Consider the following 27,917-nt stretch of genomic DNA (forward strand, 5'->3'; position numbering starts at 1 on the left):
ACTTTAATCTGTTTTATCCACTGTTTTAATCCTCAATTCCTAAAACAGTACCTGGCATATATTCAGTGCTTAATAAATATCTGATGAATAAACGAATTAACTAACAAACACTGTCAGAGATGTTCTAGAAGGGAGGTATGCCTTTAACAACAGAAAAGGGCACTACCAGATATATTCTATATCTAAATGACAAGTTAGTCCTGACCTTAGAAAAAACTACGGTCCATCTGCAAAGTAAGAAATCAATACAGCAATGGAACGTGAAAAACTACTTAACAGAAAAAGGTAATAAAAATAAACGCATAATGGCAACAACAAGGGAAGAATTTGGAAAGTGACATGATTATATCTAGGGGAATAAATGGGGATCACTTCCTAGGAAAGTGACCAATACACAAACTTAAGAAGGGACAGAGACAGATAACTGGGGAGACTATTTTCTGGTGAATGGCGAGTAAGTTTACAGCAGGATTTGATCTTGAAACCCTCAATACTACACAAAAAATGGCTCGGTGCTTATGCGTGCTCAACAGATACCTAAACGTCTGTCCTGATGAACTGGGCCTCCCCAAAAGGGAAAATCCCGTGCCCACCCTATGACACTGCTCTTCAGTGGCCAGAAGATGCTCGGCAAATTATAGTCCTAAATCCCGCTGGCTGCTTTCCTTTGACGGCTGCTTTCCTCCCATTTACACCGTCTGATTGACTCCCACATTCTCTGGGTGACTTCCGAACCACGTGGAATCCAGAGAATGACAGGTGATCAAAAAAAGTAGTTAAAGTGCTGTCTCCATGGAGACGTAAGCGACCGGAAATCAGTACCAAAACCTCCAAATTCTCGCGATAGCCCAGGACTGGGGGCATTGGTGCGAAATCACCTAGCTGCCCTAGCTAAGTGGCCGAGCAGAGCTGTGAAGAGTCGCGCGCTACCGCGGGTCTGGCAGAATGCCTGAGAGCCAAACCTCGTGCTTGTGAGCGTCTGAGATGAGTCGCAGCCGTCTAGATGAGTGCCGGAGCTGCTCTGGTTCTACGGTATCTCCGTGTCCCGCAACGTGGTCTGTTGACTACCGGGTAGGGGTGATGGGAGGGAAGCAAGGGGACCTGGATCAGGAGTGATCGCGAGAATTGAATGACTGAGCTCTTCCAATCAGGAGGCTGGAACGGTCGTGATGTCACTGGGAACGGGTGTTGCCGAGTGGATTTGGGTAGACGGCTACTTTAAAAGAATGCGCGGTGCAACCTCTTCTAAGCCAGGGGCGAACTCAGCGGTTTGGAACTCTGTCTGTTTCATTCGCTTTAGGGCAGTCTAGACCTCGAGCACCTGGGAAGCATCTTTGCTTCAATCTGACGTTCCACTCTTCTCCCACACATTTTACCCAGCACAGAGACAGGACGAACTGCCTCCGGGATGCGGAAACCAGCGATTGTAGAGCCTGGGAGATGGTGTCGGGAGAGGGGGGTAGTGAGAGCCGAAGCCACAGTAAGAGTTTGGTTTGGTTTGGTTGGGTTGGGTTGGGTTGGGTTGGGTTTGGTTTGAGAGAGGGAGACACATAATCCGAAGCCGGCTCCTGGCTCTGAGCTGTCAGCACAGAGCCTGATGCCGGGCTGGAATTCACAGACTGCGAGATCAGGACCTGAGCCGAAGTTGGAGGCTTAACCGAATGAGCCATCCAGACGCCCAAGGGTTTTAATTAAAATGAGAAACTCTGAAATGAACTAACCTGTAACCAAGTGCGTTTGTTCCTGAGTTCAAGCCCGGCATTGGGCTCTGCGCTAACAGTGTGGAGCCTGCTTGGGATTCTCTCTCTCTGTCCCTCCCCCCTTGTGCGCGCTCTCTCTCTCTCTCTCTCAAAATAAATGAACTTAAAAAAAAAAGTTTAGGGGTGCCTGGATGGTGTAGTTGGTTGAACTTCCAACTCTTGATTCCAGAAGAGATCCCACAGTTGGTGAGTTTGAGTCCCACATCAGGCTCTGCACTGATGACATGGAGCCTGCTTGGGATTCTCTCTCTCCTTTTCTCTGCCCCTCCCCTGCTTGTGAGCGCGCTGCCCCCCCCCCCCCATAAATAAATAAATAAATAAATAAATAAATAATTTTTTTAAGTTTAAGAAATAAATAAATAAAATACACCATGAATTTGGGCCATGAACTTCTTTCTAAATAGCTATCTATTTTATTTGTAAAAATGTATTCCAAGGGAATTTTAAATTTTTTTTAATGTTTATTTATTTTTGAGAGACAGAGAATGAGTAGGGAGGGGCAGAGAGAGAGGGAGACACAGAATCTGAAGCAGGCTCCAGGCTCTGAGTTGTCAGCACAGAGCCAGACTCGGAGCTCCAACCCACCAGCAGTGAGATCATGACCTGATCCAAAGTTGGATGCTTAACTGACTGAGCCACCCAGGCGCCCCCCAAGGGAATTTTTAAAGAATCCATAGTCTTTAGTATGTAAAAGTGTAAAAGAAAACACTTAAATGACATCTTCTTGTAAAAGTGGACTACATAAAATCATGAAAAATAATATATACATGTTTGATTCAGTGTAGTTTAGCTTTGGAAATATGTACCTGTCGAAGCAGCATTTTCCCCTCAATTAGGGAATGGATTTTTTTTATACTTAATGACACATTTTCACACATTTCACACAGATTTTTAAAATCTGTGACATTTGAATGATTAAAATTTGACCTCCGAATACCACAAAAAAGGGCTTTAACTGCCTACTCATTTAATACTTGTTCCTAAGCATCTCTATTCAAGCCAAACTTCAGACCAAGCCAAGGTAAGTTTTTCCTGTAAGTATTGTTTTCTAGACTGAAAAACATAATATGGTCTGTCAGTCAGTTTTATATTCCCAGTACCTCCTAAAAAAACACAATTTATGGGGCGCCTGGGTGGCGCAGTCGGTTAAGCGTCCGACTTCAGCCAGGTCACGATCTCTCGGTCCGTGAGTTCGAGCCCCGCTTCAGGCTCTGGGCTGATGGCTCAGAGCCTGGAGCCTGTTTCCGATTCTGTGTCTCCCTCTCTCTCTGCCCCTCCCCCGTTCATGCTCTGTCTCTCTCTGTCCCAAAAATAAAATAAACGTTGAAAAAAAAAATTAAAAAAAAAAAAACAAAACACAATTTATGGTAATCAGCCAGGAATACATGATGATTTACATAATTAAAGAATCCATCATAAGAAGCGTTATGGCACCTGGGTGGCTCAGTCATTAAGTGTTCAACTCTTGATTTCAGCTCAGGTCATGAACTCAGGGTTTGTGAGTTCCAGCCCCACATTGGGCTCACACTGACAGCACAGAGTCTACTTGGGATTCTCTCTCTGCCCCTCCCCTGCTCTCTCTCTTTCTCTCTCAAAATAAATAAATAAGCTTTTTTAAAAAAAAAAAAAAAAAAGCCTATTTAATGGTTTCATGCCCATCTAGATGTCATATCTAGAACTATGAGTATGAATATTGTGTTATTTTTTTATTATAAGATGAAATCTTGTTACTTGTTAAAAATATATATATATGTTATTTGTTAATGTGTTTGTACCTGAGTCAACGAAAGAAAGCAGAATTCTTCTGGTATTTATCTTGCTGTGTAATGTTACCCCAAAACTTAATGCCTTAAAACACTACTTTTTTTTTTTTTTTTAATTTTAATTTAGAGAGAGAGTGCAAGTGGGCGAGAGGGTCAGAGGGAACTTGCTGTGTAATAAGTTACCCCGAAACTTAATGCCTTAAAATACTACTTTTTTTTTTTTTTTTTAATTTGAGAGAGAGAGAGTGCAAGTGGGCGAGAGGGTCAGAGGGAAAGAGAGACAGAATCTTAAGCAGGCTCCATGCTCACTGTGGAGCCTGATGTGGGACTCTATCCCATAACCCTGGGATCATGACCTGAGCCGAAATCAAGAGCAGGAAGCTGAGACTGAGCCACCCGGCTGCCCCTAAAACACTACATTTTTACTATCTCACAGTTTCTATGGGTCAGAAATTCAACAGTCATGTATGTGGTTGAGTGCTGCTGGCCAGGAATCTCTCATGAGGTTACAGTCATTGGAAGATTTGGCTGGAGCTGGCGAAACCACTTCCAAGATGACTACACCCAGTGGCTCTGATTGGTAAATGGAGGCCTCAATTCCTTCCATGTGGCTTCTCCCCAGGCTGCTTAAACATCCTTACAACATGGTGGCAGACACCCCCACCCCTTGGATGAGCATGAGACAGCAAGGTAGAAGCTTTAATGGCTTTTGTGGCCCAGCCACATGTCAAACATCATTTCAACAATATTTTGTTAGTTACAAAGGTTAGCTCTATTCATGGTGAGAAGGGATTACACTCCAGTGTGAATACCCGGAGGCCAATACAATTGGAGAGTGCCATTTTGGAGGCTACCATAGTACTATAACACACCTGCAGGGTTTTTCTCAATGCTTAAAATGTACTAAGGAATCACAACTATGGAATGATTTATTTAAGAGTTGTTTGAATAGGATTTCCACAGTACATCTTAAGGACACATTAATGCTCATGTTTTCTTACAAAGTTATTTGCCTTTAATGACATACATTTTCAGAGAAGACAGCCACAGAATTTAAACGTGAAACTAGTTTTATTGTGGGTGAGGAACGTTTTAGATGTTCTCCAAACTTTCTCTTTTCAAGCCATGCTGATCTTATCCCTTCCCTACTTGAGAGCACATTGTGTCTTGCCTTCTATGTGATAGTCTTTTCTTTCCCTATATACCAGGCTCTGCTCCAGCCTGAGTGACCTTCTCAACAGTCCTTGAAAGCACTGTTCTTTCCTGTGCTGTTCTGTGCTCTCTGCTGGGAGGGTCTTTCTTACTCCCACCTGAGAAACTTCAGCGCACTTGAAGACCCATCTCAAACGTCACCTCCTCACTGCAACCTGACAAGAAATCCCTGTTCTTCTGCCATACTTAAGATTTTCGTCTCAGTTGTAACATTGTCATTTTGGTAGCACATGCCAGTTATTTGTATGCTTGTCAAACATCCTATGAGTTTATGAACTTTTCCAAGATAGGGACCATCTTTAGATCCTAGTGCCTAGCCCAGTGCCGAGCCCGCGTAACTCAGCAAATATTTGTTGGGTTAGGGTCAAGTTCTTTACAGCGTTATTGGGCAGTGGTGCTTACTTTACTACTCTGTGGCAGCAAACTACAGAATTGTTTCCACCTGTGAATGAGGAGTTCCGCCAGGATGGATATTCACCAAATTGTAGTCACTGGTTTTTTAGGGTAGTGAAATTCAGGAGGCCCTCACTTTCCATGCTATTTTTGCATTGTTTGAATAATAGCATAATTTTTCATAGGGAATATAGCATTCCTACAGAAAAGTACAAAAAAAACAAGTATTTATGAGGAAGTTTAACTTTCTAGTTTCCTACCTGAAAGTATGTTAGAATAACTTGTCAACTCAGTTTAAGTAATATACTATGAAATATAACATCCAAATAGAAGATTGCTTCGTGAAAATTGCTCAATGCTGTGTGTATGTGTGGTTTGTTTGATTAGTATTAGTCTGGTTCTGTGAAAGATGTTGGTATTTTGATAAGGATGGCATTAAATCTGTAGATTGCTTCGGGTAGTATGAACATTTTAATAATATTGATTCTTCCAGTCCATAAGCATGGGATATCTTTCTGTTTACTTGTGTCATCTTCAGTCTCTTGCATCATTCTTATATAGTTTTCAGAGTACAGGTCGTTCCTTGGTTAAGTTTCTTCCTAGGTATTTTATTATTTTTGGTGAAATTGTAAATGGGATTGTTTTCAATATTGTGTTTTTAAAATTCAGCATTATTGCTGTTTATACTTATTGCATCAAAAAATAAAATCTTTAAAAGAAAACTTAAGTAATTTAAAAAGTAATAAGGAAAAATATTTGTAAATATGGCCTGAAAATATTAGAACAAAAAATTATGTACACATTTATTATGTTTACAACTTCATAAAAACGTAGATACTATGAATAAGGATTGGAAGAGAATGTGTTTTAGGAAAGTAGTTTATCCAGCTGGTGAGACTGAGTGAAATTTTTCTCTTCCTTTTTTCTTCTTAAACTTTCTTTAATGTTGTAACACTGGGCTAATAAACTTTTCTTTTAAGGCCTGTTTTTATAATCACCGGAAAGATAACATTTTTTACCATTTGAATTGTGTTACTATCATTATATTTTATTTTGTTTTTTTAGATTTGATTTCTAAATAATCTCTATACCCAGTGTAGGGCTTGAACTCACACCCCCAAGATCAAGATGTTACTGTCATTTTATTTTTTTATTATTTTTTTAAATGTTTATTATTTTTGAGAGAGAGAAAGGGGGACAGAGGATTTGAAGCATGCTCTGCTCTGACAGCAGAGAGCCTGATGTGGGGCTCGAACTCACAAACTATGAGATTATGACCTGAGCCAAAGTCCGATGCTTAACCAACTGAGCTACCTAGGCGCCCCAAGATATTACTGTCATTTTAAAGAAAGGCAGCAGTTGTGTAGGGCACAGATGGAAAAACATAAAAATTTTTAACATGTAGCACCATCCTTGATTAAAATGCTTTTGAAAAGAAAATAAATGTTTTTCATTCTTATTTTAAAAAGCAATCTCATTTCCCCCACATTATTCTGCCACCCCAAACCAGCCATCATTTGGGAGCCCATGTATGGACTTTATCTAAGAAAGACAAATGAGGGAGATTTGCATCACTTGGTCCTTATGACCATCCCAATTCTCAGCCCTCCCATGGAAGGAACTAGTAGATGCCTACCACTATTTCTTTGGGACATCTGAAATGGAGATGGAAAATGTGGTATAAATTTTAGAGAGTAGGCTTCCACCCTACGGGGTTCTGCAAGGGGAGAAAAGAGTTTGTAAAACATAGTTCTATGTATTAGAAAAGTTGAAGATTGTGTTGAGTTTTTAATACCCATATTTACTAATATTATCCTGACTGCATGTTTTAGGTTTCTGGAGCAGAGCAGATTGCTATTATTTACTTTCAGCCAACAACAGCCACATGGTTCCCCAGTGCCCAAATTCTTATCCCTGGGATGAATCAGAGCTGGTTAAATAAAACTCTACATATGAAGTAATGCATTTTATAGGTGAGGAACCCCCTAAAAATGCATCCGGGCACTTATACAGAAGGGAGAAGCAGTTGTACCTCTCCCCTCTTCTTTAGAGAGTTTCCTTAGAAATGCCATAGGAAGGATCCTGGATTCTTACTCTTAACCTTTAACCTTTTGGAATATAAGTAAATTTCTCCAGGGGAAAGATAAACCTGGTGTCTCCAGCTTTACTGCCCAGAGATGCCTCCACAATGCAAGTCTCATTCCTCCCCTTGAAATGCAAACACAAACACATACACATCCAGGAGGTAAATCTCTGTAATTTACCTCCTGTGGGTGTTACAGAGTAAATATTGTATGTGTAAATTTTATGTGTGTATGGTAAATCTCTTCTGTATGTGTCACAGAGTTCCCTCATTAATCAGTCATAAATTAACCTTCGAGGGCTTGATTTTAGTCCAAGTCCCCAGTACAATTTTCTTAGAAAGCCCAAACTGCAAAAACAAAAATATTTTCTCTACTGTTCCACAGATTGGTTAGAACATCCGAAGACTTGCATATCCAAGTTAGTGTGACCTTTTACGTTTATGTCAATCTGCTGCAATTGCTAAAATTTCTGAAACTCTTCTTTTATCATTCTTTTGTGTTATTCTGACTACATAAGGAAATCAGCCTTGCTATTTATGGCCTAGCTTTGCTTTTGGCCATTTGCTCGAGCACACTCCTTGATCATACCTGCCATATCTTTTTTTTTTAATTTTTTTTTTCAACGTTTATTTATTTTTGGGACAGAGAGAGACAGAGCATGAACGGGGGAGGGGCAGAGAGAGAGGGAGACACAGAATCGGAAACAGGCTCCAGGCTTTGAACTGTCAGCACAGAGCCCGATGCGGGGCTCGAACTCACGGACCGCAAGATCGTGACCTGGCTGCAGTCGGATGCCCAACCGACTGAGCCACCCAGGCGCCCCCATACCTGCCATATCTTAAAGTTACTTTTGATGGTTTTGAAAAATCAAATCCAATTCCAAAGGATAAAGATTTCTATATCATCAGCAATCCTGAAGGGAATGATTTAAAAAGAACATCCAAAAAGATTTCCAAAAATATTATGAGGTATACTAATATTTGAAGAAACAAGTGTGTGGCCTCCCAAGGTGATTTCTCTGATAGGGACTATTCTCATTTGGTTATGTAAGTTTTGGGCTATTTTGTTTTTAATTCACATAGCTTTATATAAGGAACAGAGAAAGGTATGTTCTGGTCCTGACTTGATGTCACCAGCACTAATCCTTAACCCAGTGAAGGTAACCTGTAAAGTTCACCTCAGTTCTCTCCTACAACTGAATGGAATATTCTTTTTCCAATATCTACACCATTGCATTCTAGGAGCTGCCATAATACCTTTCTTTTTCCCTGAGGTATGAGCAAGACAGCCACGAGGGTAGCTAGCTAATCCAATATTGGTGACTTGGGTTGAATGCATATAGATATCAGGGAGGCAAGAATTCCAGTGGCAATAATACCAAGTGGGCATGACCAACCAGTCTAGGCTGTCCATTCACAGCAGGCTCTCAGCCAGCACCTGAGTGTGTAGGGAAAAGGGTCTGACCACTGGGGTGAAGAGTGTGCCAAATGAACGGTAGGCAGGGCTTCAGGGCAGAAGTGGAGGCTCATAAAGCAGTAGCCCAGTGGCAGTAAAGACAGTGCTTCCTCAGTAGACAGGCAGGGGGATCCAGAACTCACTCCTAACAGCCAGGTGATCAGTCTATCTCAAATCCAAGTGTGGTCCAGCCACAAAAGGAAAGAACTAGATCTGAACTTCCCAAATGGTGTGCTTAGCAGACTGATGGTATTGCAAATGGTCAAGGTTACACCAAGATCAGGATCCCTCAGCCTTCAGGTCAGCCAGGCCATAGCTAGGGACCCCTACACATACTTGTCCATTTACCCGAGTGCTACTCCATATTCTTATTTTCCGTGTCTGTGATGAGAAGCCCTGGACAAGTTCTTTCAGCCTTGAGGACAGGAGCTGACCAGTTTGGGGTTATTTTTTGGAGATACAAAGTTTAATAACCTGAATACTCTTCTTCAATTGCTGTACTTGTGAGCGATAGACATGAAAGGTACCTAAGTGGATTTAAAAGATGATTAGGAGGCCTGATCCACAGAATTCAGGAACTAGTTGAATGTAGGCAATAAGTGAAAGGCAAGAGGATGGTTTCTAGGTTTCTGGTTTGAGTGAAGACACATATCATCTTGGGCCTTAGCAGCACTGAATTGAGAGCCAGTGGAATAGCTGCTTTGGTCATTTTTGGGTTTGAGTTAAAGTAGTTAACATTCTTGCCCCTTTCAGACAAAGCTTGATTCACTTCTGTGGGCACTTCTGGAAAAAGGCTACAAAATAGGGACATTCACCTTTATTTTAAAATAATACACAGGGGCACCTGGGTGGCTTAGTCAGTTAAGCTCCAACTTCAGCTCAGGTCATGATCTCCTGGTTCGTAAGTTCGAGCCCCATGTTGGGCTCTGTGCTGACTGCGCACACAGAGCCTGGTGCCTGCTTTGGTTTCTGTGTCTCCCTCTCTCTCTCTGCCCCTCCCCTGCTCATGCTCTCTCTCTCTCTCTCTCTCAAAAATAAACATTAAAAATTTTTAAATAATACACAAAATAGTACACAAAAAATAGTACAGTCAAACCTTGGATTGTGAGTAACTTGTTCTGCGAGGGTTCTGCAAGACGAGCAAACATTTCTAATAAATTTTAACTTGATAAATGAGTGATGTATTGCAATACGAGTAGTACATGACACCGAATGTCACACGATCACAACTGAGCCAGTCCCCCCCCCCACTGCCCCGTCTCTCTGGGATTGTGGGTGATCATCTCCCATGCTCGGATGCTCAGTCTCAGGCTGTGGTGTTTGGCAGAAATCTGTGATTTTTTAGAATGTTGGAAGGTGCCCACAACTGGTACTAGTGTATTTTTTGTCACTTCAAAGTACCTACAGACAGTCCTTTGCTCATCCATACAAGAGTAAGCTTAGGAATGCTTTGCTTCATTCTAGGTCTGGCTGTCTGCCAGATATAGATCCTTTCCTCTACTGCCTTATTGCCAGTTACACTAAATACAGTAGATGACAAGAGTTTATTAATACTGTACTGTAGCCAACATCGTGTGAACATATACAATGGCCCCCATGCAGAAGAAGGTTGAAAAGAAAGGGGTGAGAAGAAGGAGATGATTACGGTGGAAGTTAAGAAGGAAATCACTGAGAAGTGTGAACAAAGTATGCGAGTGGCTGAAATTGCAAGATTTTATAAGAAGTCTACATCTGCATCTCTTATGCAGAGGAGGAGAAATCGGTGGAGGAATCCCTCATTTCAAATGATTAGGGAGATGTGTACAATGTGGGAAACAATGTAAAACTTTGTAGAAAAGCAGCACCCAAATAAAGCTGTAGGAGTGTGAGCAACGATTTTGTTTAACGACAATGCAATGTCACATTTCCGCAAAATCCTTTAAAAAAGGCAAAAGCAAGTGTCATTGGATAGGTTCCATGTTAAAGTTGCACAGAAAGAAAAAGATTCCACTGAGCCAAGAGATAGCGGTGATTCTGTTAGTGAAAGTCGTCCTACACAATAACCCTCCTCTCTCTTATCTCCCTCAAACCAGCCACGAAGGTTTTCAAAGGTAAGTGGAAGTTAATTTAGTTATTTTTCTTTATATTTTGTGTTTTATTATTTTGTATTAGATTACAGTATTGTAATCATTTTTATATGAATATTTTTGGGTTGTGGAACAAAACATCTGAGTTTCCATTATTTCTTATGGGGAAATTCGCTTTGGATTACAAGCATGTTTCTGGAACAAATTATGTTCACAAACCAAGGTTTTACTGTATTTTTTCTTCAACTGAATGCTCTGCCCTAGTATTTCATGGTACCAGCTCTGTAGCAGCATACTAATTTAGAGCTTACAGCCTACTTTGCCTAGAATTACTATACCAGGGCCTTTGCCCACTTCAGTCAGAATTGGCTTAGGGGTGCCTAGGTGGCTCAGTCCGCTAAGCATCTGACTTGAGCTCAGGTCTTGATCTCATGGTTCCTGAGTTCAAGCCCCACATTGGGATTTTCTCTCTCTCCCTCTCTCTGTGCCTTCCCCACTCTCTCTTTTTCTCTCTCTCCCTCAAAATAAGTAAATAAAGGGTCACCTGGGTAGCTCAGTCAATTAAGCATCCGACTTCAGCCTGGGTCATGATCTCATAGTCTGTGAATTAAAGCCCCAAGTCGGGCTCTGTGCTGATGGCTCGGAGCTTGGAGCTGCTTCGAATGGATTCTGTGTCTCCCTCTCTCTCTGCCCTTCCACGGCTCATGCTCTGTCTCTCTCCCTCTCCCTCAAAAAATAAACATTAAAAATTTTTAAAAGAAAAAATAAAAATAAAAACTTTTTTAAATTAAAAAATTTGAAAAGAATTGGCTTAAACTGGGTGAGGCTGCCTGCCAGAGAGAGAGGAAGCACTTCAGCTGGGAGGGATGAGGGCAGGTTAGGACTGGCTGACAGTAACAGTAACAGCTGTCACTACTGGAACCTTTGGCATGAGCCACCCCCTCTACACATGTCAGCTCAATTCTCACACAAACCTATGGCTAGTTACTATCTCCATTTCACAAGTGAGAAAACTGATTTTCCTAGAGATTAAAGGAAAGAATTGAATCAAAAAGACCCAAATGCAAAGCTTTACCACAGACCAGTGAACTATTTAACCTCCCTGAGCCTCAATTTTCTCACCTTTAAAAAAAAAAAAAAAAAAAAAAAAACCTGTAATAATACCTACTTTGCTACATACCTGTGAGAATTAAATGAGATAGCACATGTAATATGCCTATCATAGTTTCTGGAATATAATCCACATTCAACAAATGGCCTATTATTTTTCTCATTCACATTTGATGCTAGATCGATAGCCCTCTTTAATTTACTCTCAATTTTCAGAACTCCCTGGGATAGACTGCATAAAGCTTTACAAAGATGTCCCTGGTAACACAGGGACCTGTGGATGTCACTTCACATGGCAAAAGGATTTTGCAGATGTGGTTAAATTAAGGATTTTGAGATGAGATTATCCAGGATTAGCTGGGTGGTCCACTGTAATCAAGGGCTCTTTATGAAAAAGAGGTAAGAGGATCAGCATCAGAAAAAGGAGCTGTGTTTCTAACTCCGTAAGATCCATTTGCTGCTTCTGATTTCCGGACTACAATATAATAAATGTATATATTAAACTACTAAATTTGTGGTATTTGTTACAGTAGCAATAAGAAAGTAATGCATTGCCGAACTGAAAGAGGTGAGAGCGGACTCCAGGCTGCACACCTCCATTGACCCCAGTGTCCAAGCCAGACTGCTGCAGGGTACTCACTTGGCTAGCTGTCCCTGGCCCCTTGGCTCAGGCAGCCTCAGGGCTGGAGAAAGTAAACCTATGCAGCTGCGGTTTTTGAGTTTGGGGCTTTTTCTCCAAGAGATTTTTTTTTTTTTTTTTTAATTTAGGGGCCAGATATCGAGGAGAGAAAAAACATGCTACAGAGAAATATGAAATAGAAAATAAATACAAATGCAAGCTGTTCTGCTAGTTTTATAACCGCAACACAGCGGTGCTGAGACAAAACATCACAATAAAGTTTCGAAGGTGGTGGTGTTCCTTTAGCACGGCTAAGTCTTCGGAATTTTGACTGCAGCCCTTCTTTGGGGGTGCATCACTGGGTCCTTGGCACAGTCCACGCTTTGAACCGGATTTGGACGGGAGAACCACCACGTGGTCCAGGTGCTAGCAGCGGAAGTGGGTGCGTTGGTGCGTCGCGTGACCGCAGAAGCTCCTCCCCTCGGTGCCGTGGGGTCCTCCAGGTCGTACTTCTCCAGCGCCTGAGTGATGTGCCCCTAGAGTCTGGAGGCACGTCCGGCTATTTGCGCCTCTTTGATCCTCGCCTTCCAGTGGCACGTCGCCCAGACTGCCCTGGCTTGGCTGGCCCTGGCCTCTTCCCGAAGCCCGTCACTGGTGCGGGAATAGGTGAATCCATGCAGGGGGGTGACCGTCCCCTTCCAGTGTGAAAAATGCGCCCAAACTCCGCCCCCCTTTGCGTGTCTCACAGCACGCACACGCAAGCAAGGACTGGAGTTGGGGATTCTTGAAAGAAGTGAAGCACCCCAGCATGCAGGAGGGGAACAAACTTCAGAGGAGGCGCACAAGCCAAGGAGTAACTGCCCCGCCGCGCCCGAGAGCCTGGCTTGGACTGGAGCGCGTGTATCAGGAGCCAGGGCCTCCTTAAAGGGCACCACACACACTAGCCCCTTCCTCTGGGAGCCAGGTAAAGTCAGTGTACGCGTACTCCATCCCGGACCCCACGCCCAGAGCTCTCCTGGAGTAGGGAGAGATACGTGTGGTCCCTTCCACCAGGCCCCAGTAATTTTCATGTATTCCTCTCAACAGACCTGGGAAGCGCCGTTCTTATTTTACCGAAGAAACCCTTCAAATGGGGCAAATGGCCAGTGTGTAGTGTGGTTCTGATGCTTACTTAGTCTGGGGCCCTTTCCATTATATTCCAAACGCTCCTTTTTATATGCAAATGAGGCCAACTGTGTCGGTGACACTTTCCTACAAAATGAAACAATGCCATAATTACGAAGGCTTGGGAATTAATGGTACTAAATGGGTAATTTGGGTTTAATGTTGAATCTTGGAGTAGGTGACCTAGGTCCAGAAAGAGTGGCTTTCCAAGTGTCACCTCTGCCATCTGGTGGTCAAATGACAATATAACTAAAACAAATGGGTATTAATACTATCATCTTGTACAAGTCATGCGTGCCCCCGAGGCTGGGTGAATGATTTGAGTGTGAAGTCTTGACTTTTAGAGCCTGAGATGACAAAGTAAAATGTTAAATATACAAATAAAGGTCAGAGGCCTTCCATGATAATCTCTGCTTAGGGTGAAGAACCTCATGGTTTGCAATGGAAGAGCCCATTCATCCATTTATTCAACGAATATTTATTAAATCTTGTCTTACGTCTGTTTGCCAGGAAACCGATACTAGGCAGAGATTTGAATGAGAGAGGGTTTCTGGAGAGTGCTCTTAAGAACAACCCCTGGAAAGGCATGAGGGAAAGAGAACTAGTCAGAAAGGATTGAACTGGGATGAATTTGCCACAGAGGACTTAGCCAATCCTACTTGGAGCTCTGGAGTTGGCTTGGCAAGGGACGGAGCTTCTGTCCCACATCAATCAGTAATTTGATCATTGAGCTGTATCAGTTGACACTGGCCGTAGCTAGGGGAACGAGTGCCTTGGTGCTAAAAGGAGGATCCAGGAAGCACACCACACCATCCACTACAGACCCCTACTGCTTCTTGGGCACTGTGCCATGGTCTAGGGATGTGCTATTGAACAAAACAACATCTCTGCCTCCAAAGGTACCCAGGGGTGCAGAGTTAAAGAATAAACAAACAAATAGGTAAATGTTTTAAGAAGCAGGAAACAAAATTGTCTTGTAGCTAGTAAATGTATCCTGTAAGATTAAATAAACAACAAAGAAAAATCCTTGCTTTTTATTGGTGGCAATAAAGAAGGTTGAAAATATTTAGGGTGAAAAGTGCATTCACTCTCTGACGATGCAAAAATTGGAGATGAAGGACAAAGTTTGTCCAAAAACAGTTCTAGAGAAACTTGCCTATGAAACGCAACCAGAGCAGTGGGAGATCACTTTGGCATTCATCTGTGGATGGACTGTAGCTCTACCCAAGACTCGGTAATGGAGTTTTCCGTCTATGCTGTGACCTGCAAGTGTTCTGAGCTATTGGTAAGAAGGCTGCCCATAGGCAGGGGTCATTCCTGAGTGGAGCATGGGGTGCGCTGGCTGCTGATTTGGGGTTGTTCTCAGACATTGCACTTTGGTACAATCAGGAAAGGCAGGTCCTTGGTGCCTGCTTAGGTGGAAGCAGGGAAGTCCCAGTGATGATTGTGCTCCCCCATTGGCTGCCACCCCACCAAATACTGTTGTCCTGGCCATCCCCCCTTTTTTCTTTACAGAGAAAAAGTACTCGGACTTGCCTGTTTCCCCAGGCTGCTACTTCTAGCATGACAATGCACTCTATTCCTTGAGCTCATCAGGGCTTAAATATTTGAAATGCACAAAACTATTTCTCTGCCATGGGTTTCAGAAAACTCATGTGAGACTTAAAAAGCCAAAAATGACCTTCCTTGTCCCCTGGTTTGGTTGTGGTGTCCATTCTCTGAGGCAAGACGGATGGAATTGTCTCAGAGGTTTGGGTGAAACAGAGGACCACAACGGGTGCTGCTGACAGTTCTAAAACATCTCTTCAGAGCTTCAGGTGCTGGCCTTCAAACATCCCCGTTTGATGTCCTGCTACCAACTCCTCTCTCTATTTGCTCGCTTCTACCTAACTAGCTCCTCCTTCTGAATTCTGTCCTCCAGCTCATGCCTAAGTAAATAAGTGACTAAGTAAGTAAGTCTAAGTAAGCCTAAGTAAATAAGTGACTAAGTAAGCAAGTAAGTCTGAGTAAGTGGGAGCCATTCTTTCCTTCAGCCTCCACTCCCTCCCTGCTGGTTAATCATCAGGTTTTAGACAGTTGCACATTTGCTGTCACTGCTGCAATTCAAGACACTGCTAACAACCTCCTTACTTGTCCCTGGAGAGTAGAGTTTCTTAATCTGAGCGCTATTGACATTCGGGACAGGATCATTCCTTATGAAACTGTCCTGTGCATTGTAGGATGTTTAGTAGCATCCTGGCCACTACCCACTAGATGTCAGTAGCACCCCTTAGTCGTGATGATCAAAAATGTCTTCAGACAACTACAGGCCAAGCCATATTGGAGCCTGCAGTAAGAGGAAAAATGTGTGCCCTGTGTACATTTACCAAAAGGTCCTCTCATATTTTGAACCGAGTGTAAAAAGTTAATGAAAGGTTTGCAACAACAAAAAGACTGAATTCACTCTATGCTGATGTGAAATTTGAAGAGGAAAAAAACAACAAAAAGAAGACATCGGGAAACCAGTCCACGAGAAACTTTGCAAGACCCAGTACTAAATGAAAATACAGGTCTCCTTCTTCAAAAATTATGAAGAATTTCAAAACAGTGACAGAAGAATGTTAAACCAAGTATGGGGCCTTTTGAAGCGTGGGGTCTTTCTGAACATGGGGCTCTAGTCAACTGCACCGGTCTCACACTCGTGAAGCTTTCCCTGAACCCCATGTTACCCAATCTTCCTGATGGGGAATGTGACAGCTGTGTGGGCCCTGGGAACCCCAAGCTGATTGGAAACAACTGTTCGCATTGCACAATAACACAGCATCCTAGAACAAACAACATTGTGAATTCTTGGCATTAATTTTGATTTTTAAAAAATATTGCACTAAAATATTATTTATCTTGATTATCAAGGATTTGGGCCCCCTCTTAAATTTTGCCCCTGATCTGAGTTCCTCACTTTCCGCACCCCAATCTGAGACTTTGTCAAATGCTCCCTGCTGATTTAGAGGAGTGGTTCTCAAACTTTGGCCAGTGTCAAAATCACCTGCGGAGCTTGGTAAGACACAGGCAGGTGGGCCCCACTCCCAGTTTCTGATTCAGTAGGTGGGGGTTGGGGCCTGAGGATTTGCATTTCTAACAAGTCCCCAGATAATGTTGAAGCTGCTAGTCCTGGGTACATTGAGAACCATTACTTTCAAGCCATCCTTCATTTGCCAGTGAGAATGGTATTTCCAAAATAGAAGTGACTTCTCTGCTTAACTCTTCATGGGTCCCCATGGCCTATAGAATACAATAGATGCTCCTTGGCATGGCAGACATTACCCCAGAGGCTACCTTTCCAACCCCTTCTTGTGTCCTCCACATGATGCTCTGCACTATGGGACAGAATGACTCTTGCACATCCTTTAACACTCATATCATCTGTCATGCCGAGAAACCTTTCTCAAACCTCTAGGTTGAGCTAAGTGCCTTTTCTTTGCCCTCCCACCGCACATCCAATACGACAAAGTCAACATTTAACTTTGTACTGAAGTGTTTATGTAGATGTCTACCCCATCAGATGGCAGGATCCGGGAAAGGTTATCTTTATTCCTCTAGTCCCCATTTACCTTCTATGGCAATAGAATTTACCAGTTCTATTTACCAATAGCATCTGATGAACTGAACTGAACTGAACTAGCCGGAACACCATTCTGTTACAGTACAGTGAAAACAGAGAAAAAGAACATAACCTTGAGGGACAGATAGAGATGTAAATGCATAAGGGGAACACAGCTGAGTGTCAAGAGTCTTGAAGCTTAAAGATCTGGCAGTTGTTCAATGGTCTATGCATCTAATACTTTTTTTTTTTTTTTAATTTACATCCAAGTTAGTTATCATATAGTGTAACAATGATTTCAGGAGTAGATTCCTTAATGCCTCTTACCCATTTAACCCACTCCCCCTCCCACAACCCCTCCAATAACCCTGTATTTGTTCTCCATATTTAAGAGTCTCTTATGTCTGAACCCCTTCCTGTTTTTATATTATTTTTGCTTCCCTTCCCTTATGTTCATCTGTTTTGTATCCTAAAGTCCTCATATGAGTGAAGTCATATAATATTTGTCTTTCTCTGATTAATTTCGCTTAGCATAATACCCTCTAGTTCCATCCAGGTAGTTGTGAATGGCAAGATTTCATTCTTTTTGATTGCTGAGTAATACTCCATTGTGTGTGTGTGTGTGTGTGTGTGTGTGTGTGTGTGTGTGTGTATACCACATCTTTATCCATTCATCCATCAATGGACGTTTGGGATCTTTCCATACTTTGGCTATTGTTGACAGCACTGCTATAGACATTGGGGGTGCATGTGCCCCTTCGAAACAGCATACCTGTATCTCTTGGATAAATACCTAGTAGTGCAATTGCTGGGTCATACGGTAGTTCTATATTTAATTTTTTGAGGAACCTCCATCCTGTTTTCCAGAGTGGCTGCACCGGTTTGCATTCCCACCAGCAGTGCGAAAGGGATCCTTTTTCTCCATATCCTCACCTACATCTGTTGTTGCCTGAGTTGTTAATGTTAGCCTGACAGGTGTGAGGTGGCATTTCATTGTGGTTTTGATTTGTATTTCCCTGATGATGAGTGATGTTGAGTATTTTTTCATGTGTCGGTTTGCCATCTGGATGTCTTCTTTGGAGAAGTGTCTATTCATGTCTTTTGCCCACTTCTTCATTGGATTATTTGTTTTGGGGGCATAAAGTTTGATAAGTTCTTTATAGATTCTGGATACTAACCCTTTATCTGATATGTTGTTTGCAAATATCTTCTCCCATTCTGTCAGTTGCCTTTTAGTTTTGCTGATTGTTTCCTTCACTGTGCAGAAGCTTTTATTTTGATGAGGTCCCAGTAGTTCATTTTTGCTTTTGTTTCCCTTACGTCTGGAGACGGAGACGTGTGGAGTAAGAAGTTGCTGCGGCCAAGGTCAGAGAGGTTTTTGCCTGCTTTCTCCTCGAGGATTTAGATGGCTTCCTGTCTTATATTTAGGTCTTTCATCCATTTTGAGTTTGCTTTTGTGTATCGTGTAAGAAAGTGGTTCAGTTTCATTTTTCTGCATGTCGCTGTCCAGTTTTCCCAGCACCACTTGCTGAAGAGACTTTATTCCATTGGATATTCTTTCCTGCTTTGTCAAAGATTAGTTGGCCATATGTTGGTGGGTCCATTTCTGGGTTCTCCATTCTGTTCCATTGATCTGAGTGTCTGTTTTTGTGCCAGTACCATACTGTCTTGATGATTACAGCTTTCTAATACAGCTTGAAGTCCAGGATTGTGATGCTGCCTGCTTCGGTTTTCTTTTTCAAGGTTGCTTTGACTATTTGGGGTCTTTTCTGGTTCCATACAAATTTTAGGATTGTTTGTTCTAGCTCTGTGAAGAATGCTGGTGTTATTTTGATAGGGATTACATTGAATATGTAGATTGCTTTGAGTAGTATTGACATTTTAACAATATTCTTCTTATCCAGGAGCATGGAGTATTTTTCCATTTTTTGTGTCTTCTGCAATTTCTTTCATAAAGTGTCTAGTTTTCAGTGTATAGATTTTTCACCTCTTTGGTTAGATTTATTCCTAGGTATTTTATGGGTTTTGGTGCAATTGTAAATGGGATCGATTCCTTGATTTCTCTTTCTGTTGCTTCATTGTTGGTGTATAGGAATGCAACCGATTTCTGGGCATTGATTTTATATCCTGCAACTTTGCTGAATTCATGAATCAGTTCTAGTAGTTTTTTGGTGGGATCTTTTTGGATTTTCCATATAGAGTATTATGTCATCTTCAAAGAGTGAAAGTTTGACTGAGTCTAATACTTTTTAATGCAGAGATAACCCTTAATGTGTTATTGATGACCTCTAGATCCTATTAATAGCAATAACTGTATAAGCTGTGAAAGAAAACAGCTAAGAAAGAAAAACGTGAAACCCTGGTTAGAACCAATAACAAATGCAAAAAGAAAGAAAGAGCAACAATAGAATAGAATGGTCTAGGATGACACAGGTAGAAAAACAGAGCCTGAAAGAAAAAATTCTTACACTCAGAGGGAAAGCGGCGTTTTTTCCCCACTAAAAGGTAATTCTTACTAGGTCAAAATTCTTCAATTATATCTATTATATTGAAAAAGCACCAAGAAGGGCACCTGGGTGGCTCAGTGGGTTAAACACCCGACTTCAACTCAGGTCATGATTTCACAGCTCATGAGTTCAAGCCCAACATCGGGCTCTGTGCTGACAGCTTGGAGCCTGGAGCCTGCTTCAGATTCTGTGTCTCCCTCTCTCTCTGCTCCTCTCCCACTCACACTCTCTCTCTCTCTCAAAAATACATAAATATTAAAAAAAGGAAAAAAGAGGGGCGCCTGGGTGGCTCAGTCGGTTAAGCGTCCGACTTCAGCTCAGGTCATGATCTCGCGGTCCGTGAGTTCAAGCCCCGCGTCGGGCTCTGTGCTGACGCTCAGAGCCTGGAGACTGTTTCGGATTCTGTGTCTCCCTCTCTCTGACCCTCCCCCATTCATGCTCTGTCTCTCTCTGTCTCAAAAATAAATAAACGTTTTAAAAAATTAAAAAAAAAAAAAAAGGAAAAAAGAAACAGCATTGCAGACTCTGGGTCTGAAGTTCTTTCTTCCAGCAAGAGAGCAGGGTGCAGGATTGAAAATGCAAGAGAGGCTAATGTCCGGGAGAAGACAAGAGCCCTGAGTAAGGGTCCTTGCTCCGTTTTTATTAGGATCAGAAGGCTTACAAACATGGTGATGGGAGTGCACAAAGAGACCATGAAATCATGAACATTAACTCATGGGTGTGAGGGAAAGGGGATTTTGAAGACACCCAGTGTTTGGGGTTTGGGTCAATACAAAACAAAATCCTGGCACCAGGCAGAAGGTTGTTTACAGCAGACATTGGGGGGGGGGGGACCATCTCTGTTTACCTAAACTGGCCTAGGGGACAAGAAAGACAAAGCATCCTACCTCAGGGTCAAGAAGGCACCTTTCTTTTGGTAATTAGCTCTACTCTGAGCAACTTTGCCCCACAGCTGTCCAGAGCCCTATTTACCTGTTCACCTAATTTGGTCCTTCTTTCCTGTGAAAGCAGCTTTCTACTATAGTACTAAGTTGGGGGGCATTTCTGCCCTGAATACCTAATCTTGTTTACCTCATCTTGAATGTTTTCACCCTGAGATTCCCTATTCCTATACCGTTGTCCTATACTGGGACTTTTGCTTCACTTCACCTATTCTTACTTACCTAATCTTGTTTACCCAGTCTTGGGTGTGTACATCCTATGGCTTTCTAATTCTTTATGCCTTGTTAACCCATCAGTGCAGGCTCAGGGAATTCCTAAGCTTATTCCCCACAAGAAAGAAAAAGTACCAAGAGATCAATTGGTTTCATTGCTTTAAAATGGGTTTTGGGGTGCCTAGGTGGCTCAGTCAGTGAAGCATCTGACTTTGGCTCAAGTCATGATCTTGACATTCATGGTTTTGAGTCCTGCATTGGGCTCTGTGCTGACAACTCAGAGCCTGGAACCTGCTTCAGATTCTGTGTCTCCCTCTCTCTTTCTCTCTGCCCCTCCCTCACGCAAGCTCTGTCTCTCTTTCTCAAAAATAAATAAACATTAAACATTTTAAATAGGTTTGAAGAAGTATTTTACAATATAAAAGATTAACACTAAACTTCAAAGTGCAGAGCTACCATATGAATCCGTTTAAGTGAAATTTGTTTGGATACTTGGCTCTTGATGTCATGGAAAAGGGATGGAAAATATGAAAATCACAGTACCTCAAAGGAGAGAGTGATCTGCAATCTACCATGGAAAATGTTAGATGTCGTTTGGGATAAAGTAAACCAAAATCCTGGCATAAAAGTATTGCCCATCAAACTTTAAGAAAGGAAGCGACACGGTGATGCTTCAAATTCCAATAATGTCTCTGGGAAAAGTGTGTTTGTAGTGTATTTCCAATATAATGATTTCCATCATACATCTTTGTTGCTTTCCACACCTTTTTAAATAGACACATTCTTGTTAGGGAAATTTGAATATAACCTTCCTCGTTGGAAATTGTGACTGCATGCTTATGGAATAATACTGCAGTGGACACAGAGGTCCTACTTCAAGGAAGTACTTGCTGCCCAAGCTGTTCAGAATTTGGTGACCAGATAGCCCCCAGCTATCGCTCCAATCAGGGTTTCCCTAAACTATTGCCACGCCCAAGCACACACCCTTCCATCCAACCGTTGATAAACTGATAGCATTCTTGGTATATTTCAGGTCACTATGGGACAACTCCGATTGAGGTCGTATGTGCTCTAGGACTCCCCATGGCATTTCCTGAGGCTTCGGTGAGCCTACATCACATTTCTCTCTCCAATCCTACCTCTTCACCTCCAACAGAAAGGTGGTCCCTAATAAATATCCTGAATGAAAGCCCCATCTCACAGAATACAGATGTGTTCACAGAACTAATTGGAGGCATATATTGACAAGTTTATGGAATATGACACATTTGTGGTTCTTTACCTCTTTTACTAATTAAGCACCAGCTAGAACATGGATAGATGGATAAATGGATGGCTGGATGGATAGATAGGTAGATAGATAGATAGACAAAATAGATACACCAATAGATCTGTCAATATCTATATTTAGATGATTTTTCACTCTGCAGTCATTCTGTCTCTTTTCTTTTTTTTTTTTTTTTTTTTTTTTTTTTTGATGTGGGATGGTCATGGGATTTTCCAGTCATTACTCCTCCCTCCAAGTAATAGAATCAGGAAATGACATTCAGAAGCAGAACTAATTATTCACTCATTCATTCAACAAATATTTAGTGAGTGCCTACTCTATGCCAGGTCTTTTGGTTTCCTAGTGCCTAATGATACAAAGTACCTGAGACATATTTTCTGTTCTTTAAGGAAATCCACCTGGCATTGAGGAAAAGCATTGCTAGGGGCTTGAACGGAGGAAACACTGGTCATAGAGATGGGACAAAGAAGAAACCAGAGGTTTCTCAGGACGGAGAAGCGACTGTGCGGTAAACAGGTGGCATTCCAGCCATTCCCGGCAGAGGGAGCACCACATGCAAAGACTTGAACACATGAAACAAATCAGTGCCCTTGGGGAGGGAAAGTATTCAGTTTTCCAACATCCTCTCTCACTCTACACCCTTTTCTAAGAGTGAAACACTTTTGACTCTCCAACCTGCCCATCTGGATTAGCTCCTTGTCCTTTGTGTCTTTGTTAGAACTGTACTTCCTCCAGAAATTCTTTGATTCCTTCAAAACTAGGCTACACAAGGGGTGCTGGGTGGCTCAGTGGGTTAAGTGGCTGACTTTGGCTCAGGTCATGATCTCATGATTCATGGGTTTGAGCCCTGTGTTGGGCTCTGTGTTGACAGCTTGGAGCCTGGAGCCTGCATTGGATTCTGTGTCTCCCTCTCTTTCTGTCCCTCCCCTGCTTGTGCTCTGACTCAATCTCTCTCTCTCTCAAAAATAAATGAACATTAAAAAAAAAAATTTTTTTTTAAAAGCTGGGCTACAAGAGTCTGCTACATGGTCCCACGGTGTCCAGTATATCTACCTAACACAACCTCTATTATACTGTACTTTAGGGGCCAATTTACTTGACATTTGCCTCTGACTATACTGTAACCTCCGTGAAGGCAGAGGCTACTCACTGTTCATTATCAGATCTCAGCACAGTGCTGAAAAGATGAAAGGTACTGTTTGTTGAATGACAAAATGAAAACTGCTAAGTGCAATAGAGTTAGGAAGGCATTTTATTTATTTAACAAACATTTATTCAGTGCCCGCTGTATACTAGGCATCTCCAGGCATTGAAAATGGCAGGACTAAATAGAGCAAAGAACCTCATGGAGTTTATATTCTACTGGGAAAGACAGACAATACACAAACTGCTATAAAGTAATATAAAGCAGGATTGGGGGAGGAGAAGTTTCTTATTTCATATAAAATAGTCTGAGAAGGGACACCTGGGTGGCTCAGTCAGTTAAGCGTCCGACTTCGGCTCAGGTCATGATCTCACAGTTCCTAAGTTCAAGGCCCGTGTCGGGCTCTGTGCTGGCAGCTCGAAGCCTGGAGCCTGCTTCGGATTCTGTCTCTCTCTCTGCCCCTCTCCCACTCACCTCTGTCTCTCTCTCTCTCTCTCTCTCTCTCTCTCTCAAAAATAAACATTAAAAAATTTTAAAAAATAGAGAAGACTTTACTCATGAGGTTATATTTGAGCAAAGTCACAAAGGAAATGAAGGAATGAGCTGTAAATATTTGACAAATAGGATATACAATACAAACATCAGCAATACTTCTTAAAATTACCCCACTAATGTTGCCTCTATATCATGACTAATTTCTTTCTCTCAGCTATTGCGGGTAATGTCAGAAAGGATTTTTGTTAAATTCTCACTTTTATTGTGTCTATCCCAAGCAAAACATCTCAAGGTTCTTTATTTCACAGTCTATTTTATAAGGATTCCTGAGGTGGTCAGGAACTCTGTTTCTAAAGCATTTTGAAATCATAGACTAACAATATCTTCTATCAGTACAAATATTTTATCTTTTGTTAGTTGGCAGGCCTAGGCAAGAGCAGTTAATATGGCCACTGAACTGATTTAATTTCTGTGAGAAGCTTAAATTTCCAGGGTAAATTCAAATCTGTGATAGCCTAGCCTCTTTGGCAACTTTTAGTTTAAGTATAAATGATTATAAAATTATATCAGAGATATGCAAGGTGTTTCTCCAAGATCTGTAAGGGACAAGGAGAGTTCCTTGGTAGGGGTTATGTAATCACAGGCTTCTCTTTTCATGGAAAGGAAAGACAGTGACTATGTTAGTGCTGCGGTGATAAAGAAAGGGCAATACAATATTGTATAAAGATTAGGTGGTGGCCCACTGAGAAGTGATGAGCGTTTTCTATCAACAGAAGAATCTATATAGCATGGGAACCATTACGTTTGGTGGAGACCTTAAAACAAAATCAATTGAAGTTTTTACACCTTTTCCTACTGCTGTCACACTGTCAGACAAGGTGGCTATGTTTTGATTACTCAATGAAATGCTGAAATAAACAATAGATCTCTGAAGATTACCAGGTATTTGAATTAATACTGCTAGTGTTTATTCAGATTTTTCATAAACAAAGGAAATACTGATTGTGAATCTAGGATCCTAGGAAACACATTTTGACAGAAAGTCATTGTACCAATCTTTGTGATTATACATGAGCATGTTTAAAAAAAAAAAAAAAAACTTCAAAAGTATACAATCCTAGAAAGTACACAATCCTGCATATTTGATTTTGAGAAAGACATTTTACATAAGCGTAATTTGCCTAAGAAGATAAACTCTTTTTTATTGTCAGGTTTTTTTTCTTCATCCTAAATTTGCCAAAAAAAGAAAAAAAAAAAAAAAAGAAAGGAACTCTCATACAGGTTTTGGAGAATTTTACAATTTGGAGAATTTTAGACAAACCTGATATTCCTATTTTCCTTTCTTTTATAGCGAATGGAACAATTCTTTGTCTTGCCTACTAGTCATTTAGGAAACTGAAAAATAGTTCAGTCACAAAAGGCATCTTAACAGCTTTATTATTCAGAATTTGAGGGTTGAATTTAGAAAAGGCAACATCAAGAATGATTAAGAGACAGATTGATAAATATCTAAAGACTAACAATTTGCAGCAAAGTTGTAAAAACATTGCAGTAAACAATGATTGCTAGGAATTTAACTTTTTTCAAAAGTAAGGACTCTTTTTTTTTAAAGATTTTACTTTTAAGTAAGCTCTATACCCAATGTGGCACTTGAATTTAATGCTGAGATCAAGAGTCACATGTTGTACAGAGTGAGCCAGCCAGGCATCCTAAAATAGGGACTCTTAAAAAATGATTTAGGACTATGTCAAGAAGCACCATGAGTGAGCAAAAGAATTTAGTGACTTCTACTGATCTGTACCTAAAACAACATACCCATTTTATAGAAAAAAAAAATCAAAACTCTAATATTACTCCTTTTGTAGATTAGTCACGTAATGGTCTGCAGTAAAGGATTTATTGATACACCTTTATATGTATTCATTGCCACATTCATATACAGATCTATAAATATGCAAATAGGTATTCATTTTAAGCCTTTATGGTTTTAAAAAAATTTTTTTTTTCAACGTTTATTTATTTTTGGGACAGAGAGAGACAGAGCATGAACGGGGGAGGGGCAGAGAGAGAGGGAGACACAGAATCGGAAACAGGCTCCAGGCTCCGAGCCATCAGCCCAGAGCCCGACACGGGGCTCGAACTCACGGACCGCAAGATCGTGACCTGGCTGAAGTCGGACGCCTAACCGACTGCGCCACCCAGGCGCCCCAAGCCTTTATGGTTTTAGAATATAAGTAACTTAGTAATAAAATAAATAAAACAATGTATATATCACAGTAAATTTACCATCTAAATAAACTATGACTGAGGCGCCTGGGTGGCTCAGTCGGTTAAGTGGCAGACTTCAGCTCAGGTCATGATCTCACAGTTTGTGAGTCTGAGCCCTGCATCGGGCTCTCTGCTCTTAGCGCAGAGCCTGCTTTGGATTCTCTGTCTCCCTCTCTCTCTCTGCCACTCATGCACTCTCTCTCTCTCTCTCTCAAAAATAAATAAGCATTTAAAAATAAATAAATAAATAAACTATGACTTTCTTAAAAACAGAAAAGCATATGCATTATCATTGTGTATATACTTATGTTTTAAAAAATATTATATTGTCACATTTATCCAAGGTAACTAACTTTTCTTTTTTTCAGGCACAAAAGAAAGCTAAAGAATTGAAAACCAAATGCTGTCTATTTTTTTTTCCTTCAATATTTATTTCACATAATTTTAACAAATCTGAGGAGGAAAAATAACTAAAATGTGTGTATGTATCATCCAAGTGTATTTCCATATTTTGTTAATCTATTGTCAATTTAACCGATAAAGGTAACTTAAAACTACGTTTAGTGACTAATGTTTTATATTTGTTTCTTCTTCTAGAAACTGCCTGTACATCCAAAGATTATTTATTAATTAAATTAATGATTTGCCTAAGGTTTTGAAGTTAGTTAAAAATCTGGAAATGATAACATAGCTAACACATTAAATGCCTATCATTGTAGCATTGTAAGAATTTCACAAAATTAAACCTTTTGAACAGTCATTTCATTCCATTTAGTTGAATACAATTTTATACATGTAACTTTTTACTTAAAGCAAGTTGTGGAAACAGTGGTAATTTACTTAATTCATAAAACCAAAATAAAAAATTTAAGAAGTTTGAATCATAAGAAATTTAACCCTGGTCTTGAACAAACAAAACTGTTGGGCTGACAGTTTTATATGGTAAACTAATTTTTAAAGACTCTCAATCATGACAAAAATTATTCTTTCGTCCTAAAATTAAAGGCTTTTCTTCTCACCTCATAGCGTTATGCAGCCTATTGTGTAGATACACTTTTTAGTGCCAATAAGAAGAAACATAGTTTAATAATCTTTTCTTTTTTTTTTTTTTTTTTTTTTTTTTTAGATACTTTTGACTGCTTGTCTGGACTATTCTTGGGCTGAGCACATAAAACTGAATGCTTCTTTAAAATTATTTAATCTCAGGGCGCCTGGGTGGCGCAGTCGGTTAAGCGTCCGACTTCAGCCAGGTCACGATCTCGCCGTCCGTGGGTTCGAGCCCCGCGTCAGGCTCTGGGCTGATGGCTCAGAGCCTGGAGCCTGTTTCCGATTCTGTGTCTCCCTCTCTCTCTGCCCCTCCCCCGTTCATGCTCTGTCTGTCTCTGTCCCAAAAATAAATAAACGTTGAAAAAAAAAAAAAAAGAAATAGACCAGCCCTTTAAAATAAATAAATAAATTAATTAATTAAATAAAATTATTTAATCTCTAAAGTTTCCCAAGAGAAGGAAAAAGAAGAGGAAAGGAAAGAAAAGGGAAGGGAAGGGAAGGGAAGGGAAGGGAAGGGAAGGGAAGGGAAGGGAAATATGAGGGAGCCAGCTTCAGACAAATGTGAAACTGTTCCTGTGAAACTGATTATGATCCCTCTGTGAGGAGGGGGAAGAAAATTTAGAGAAGAATAAATGTTACCTATATACACACAAAAGAGTGATACATAGTTGATTTGGATGTAACTTGACTCCTTGACAACTCTATCGAGCCATAAATTGAAACGTGAGGTCTCATTCATTCCTGAAGCACAAAAAATAAAGAAGAAAGTGTCTCTAAGCTTAAACAAAATTTTCTCTCTTTTAGACAA

General features: G+C 41.0%; 1 protein-coding gene and 1 long non-coding RNA gene across 7 annotated transcripts in view; one reads left to right on the top strand and one right to left on the bottom strand.

Moving 5' to 3' along the window:
• Positions 1 to 1,103, bottom strand: part of THADA (THADA armadillo repeat containing) — a 330,511-nt gene extending 329,408 nt beyond the window's left edge. For 2 of the 6 annotated variants that reach the window (XM_045445868.1, XM_045445865.1), the window contains exon 1: positions 963 to 1,103. The gene's annotated coding sequence lies outside the window, so the exon portion shown is untranslated. The remainder of the gene's footprint in view (positions 1 to 962) is intronic. The other 4 variants (XM_045445866.1, XM_045445871.1, XM_045445870.1 and 1 more) reach the window with 2 other exon arrangements.
• On the top strand, positions 1,095 to 27,266 carry LOC123580712. The gene is made up of 3 exons (XR_006703423.1): positions 1,095 to 1,480; positions 21,901 to 21,971; positions 27,189 to 27,266. It is a non-coding gene; the product is annotated as an uncharacterized LOC123580712 (long non-coding RNA).
• The last annotated feature ends 651 nt before the right edge of the window (positions 27,267 to 27,917 follow it).

The sequence above is a fragment of the Leopardus geoffroyi genome, chromosome A3 (assembly GCF_018350155.1).
Source record: "Leopardus geoffroyi isolate Oge1 chromosome A3, O.geoffroyi_Oge1_pat1.0, whole genome shotgun sequence".
Taxonomy (NCBI): domain Eukaryota; kingdom Metazoa; phylum Chordata; class Mammalia; order Carnivora; family Felidae; genus Leopardus; species Leopardus geoffroyi.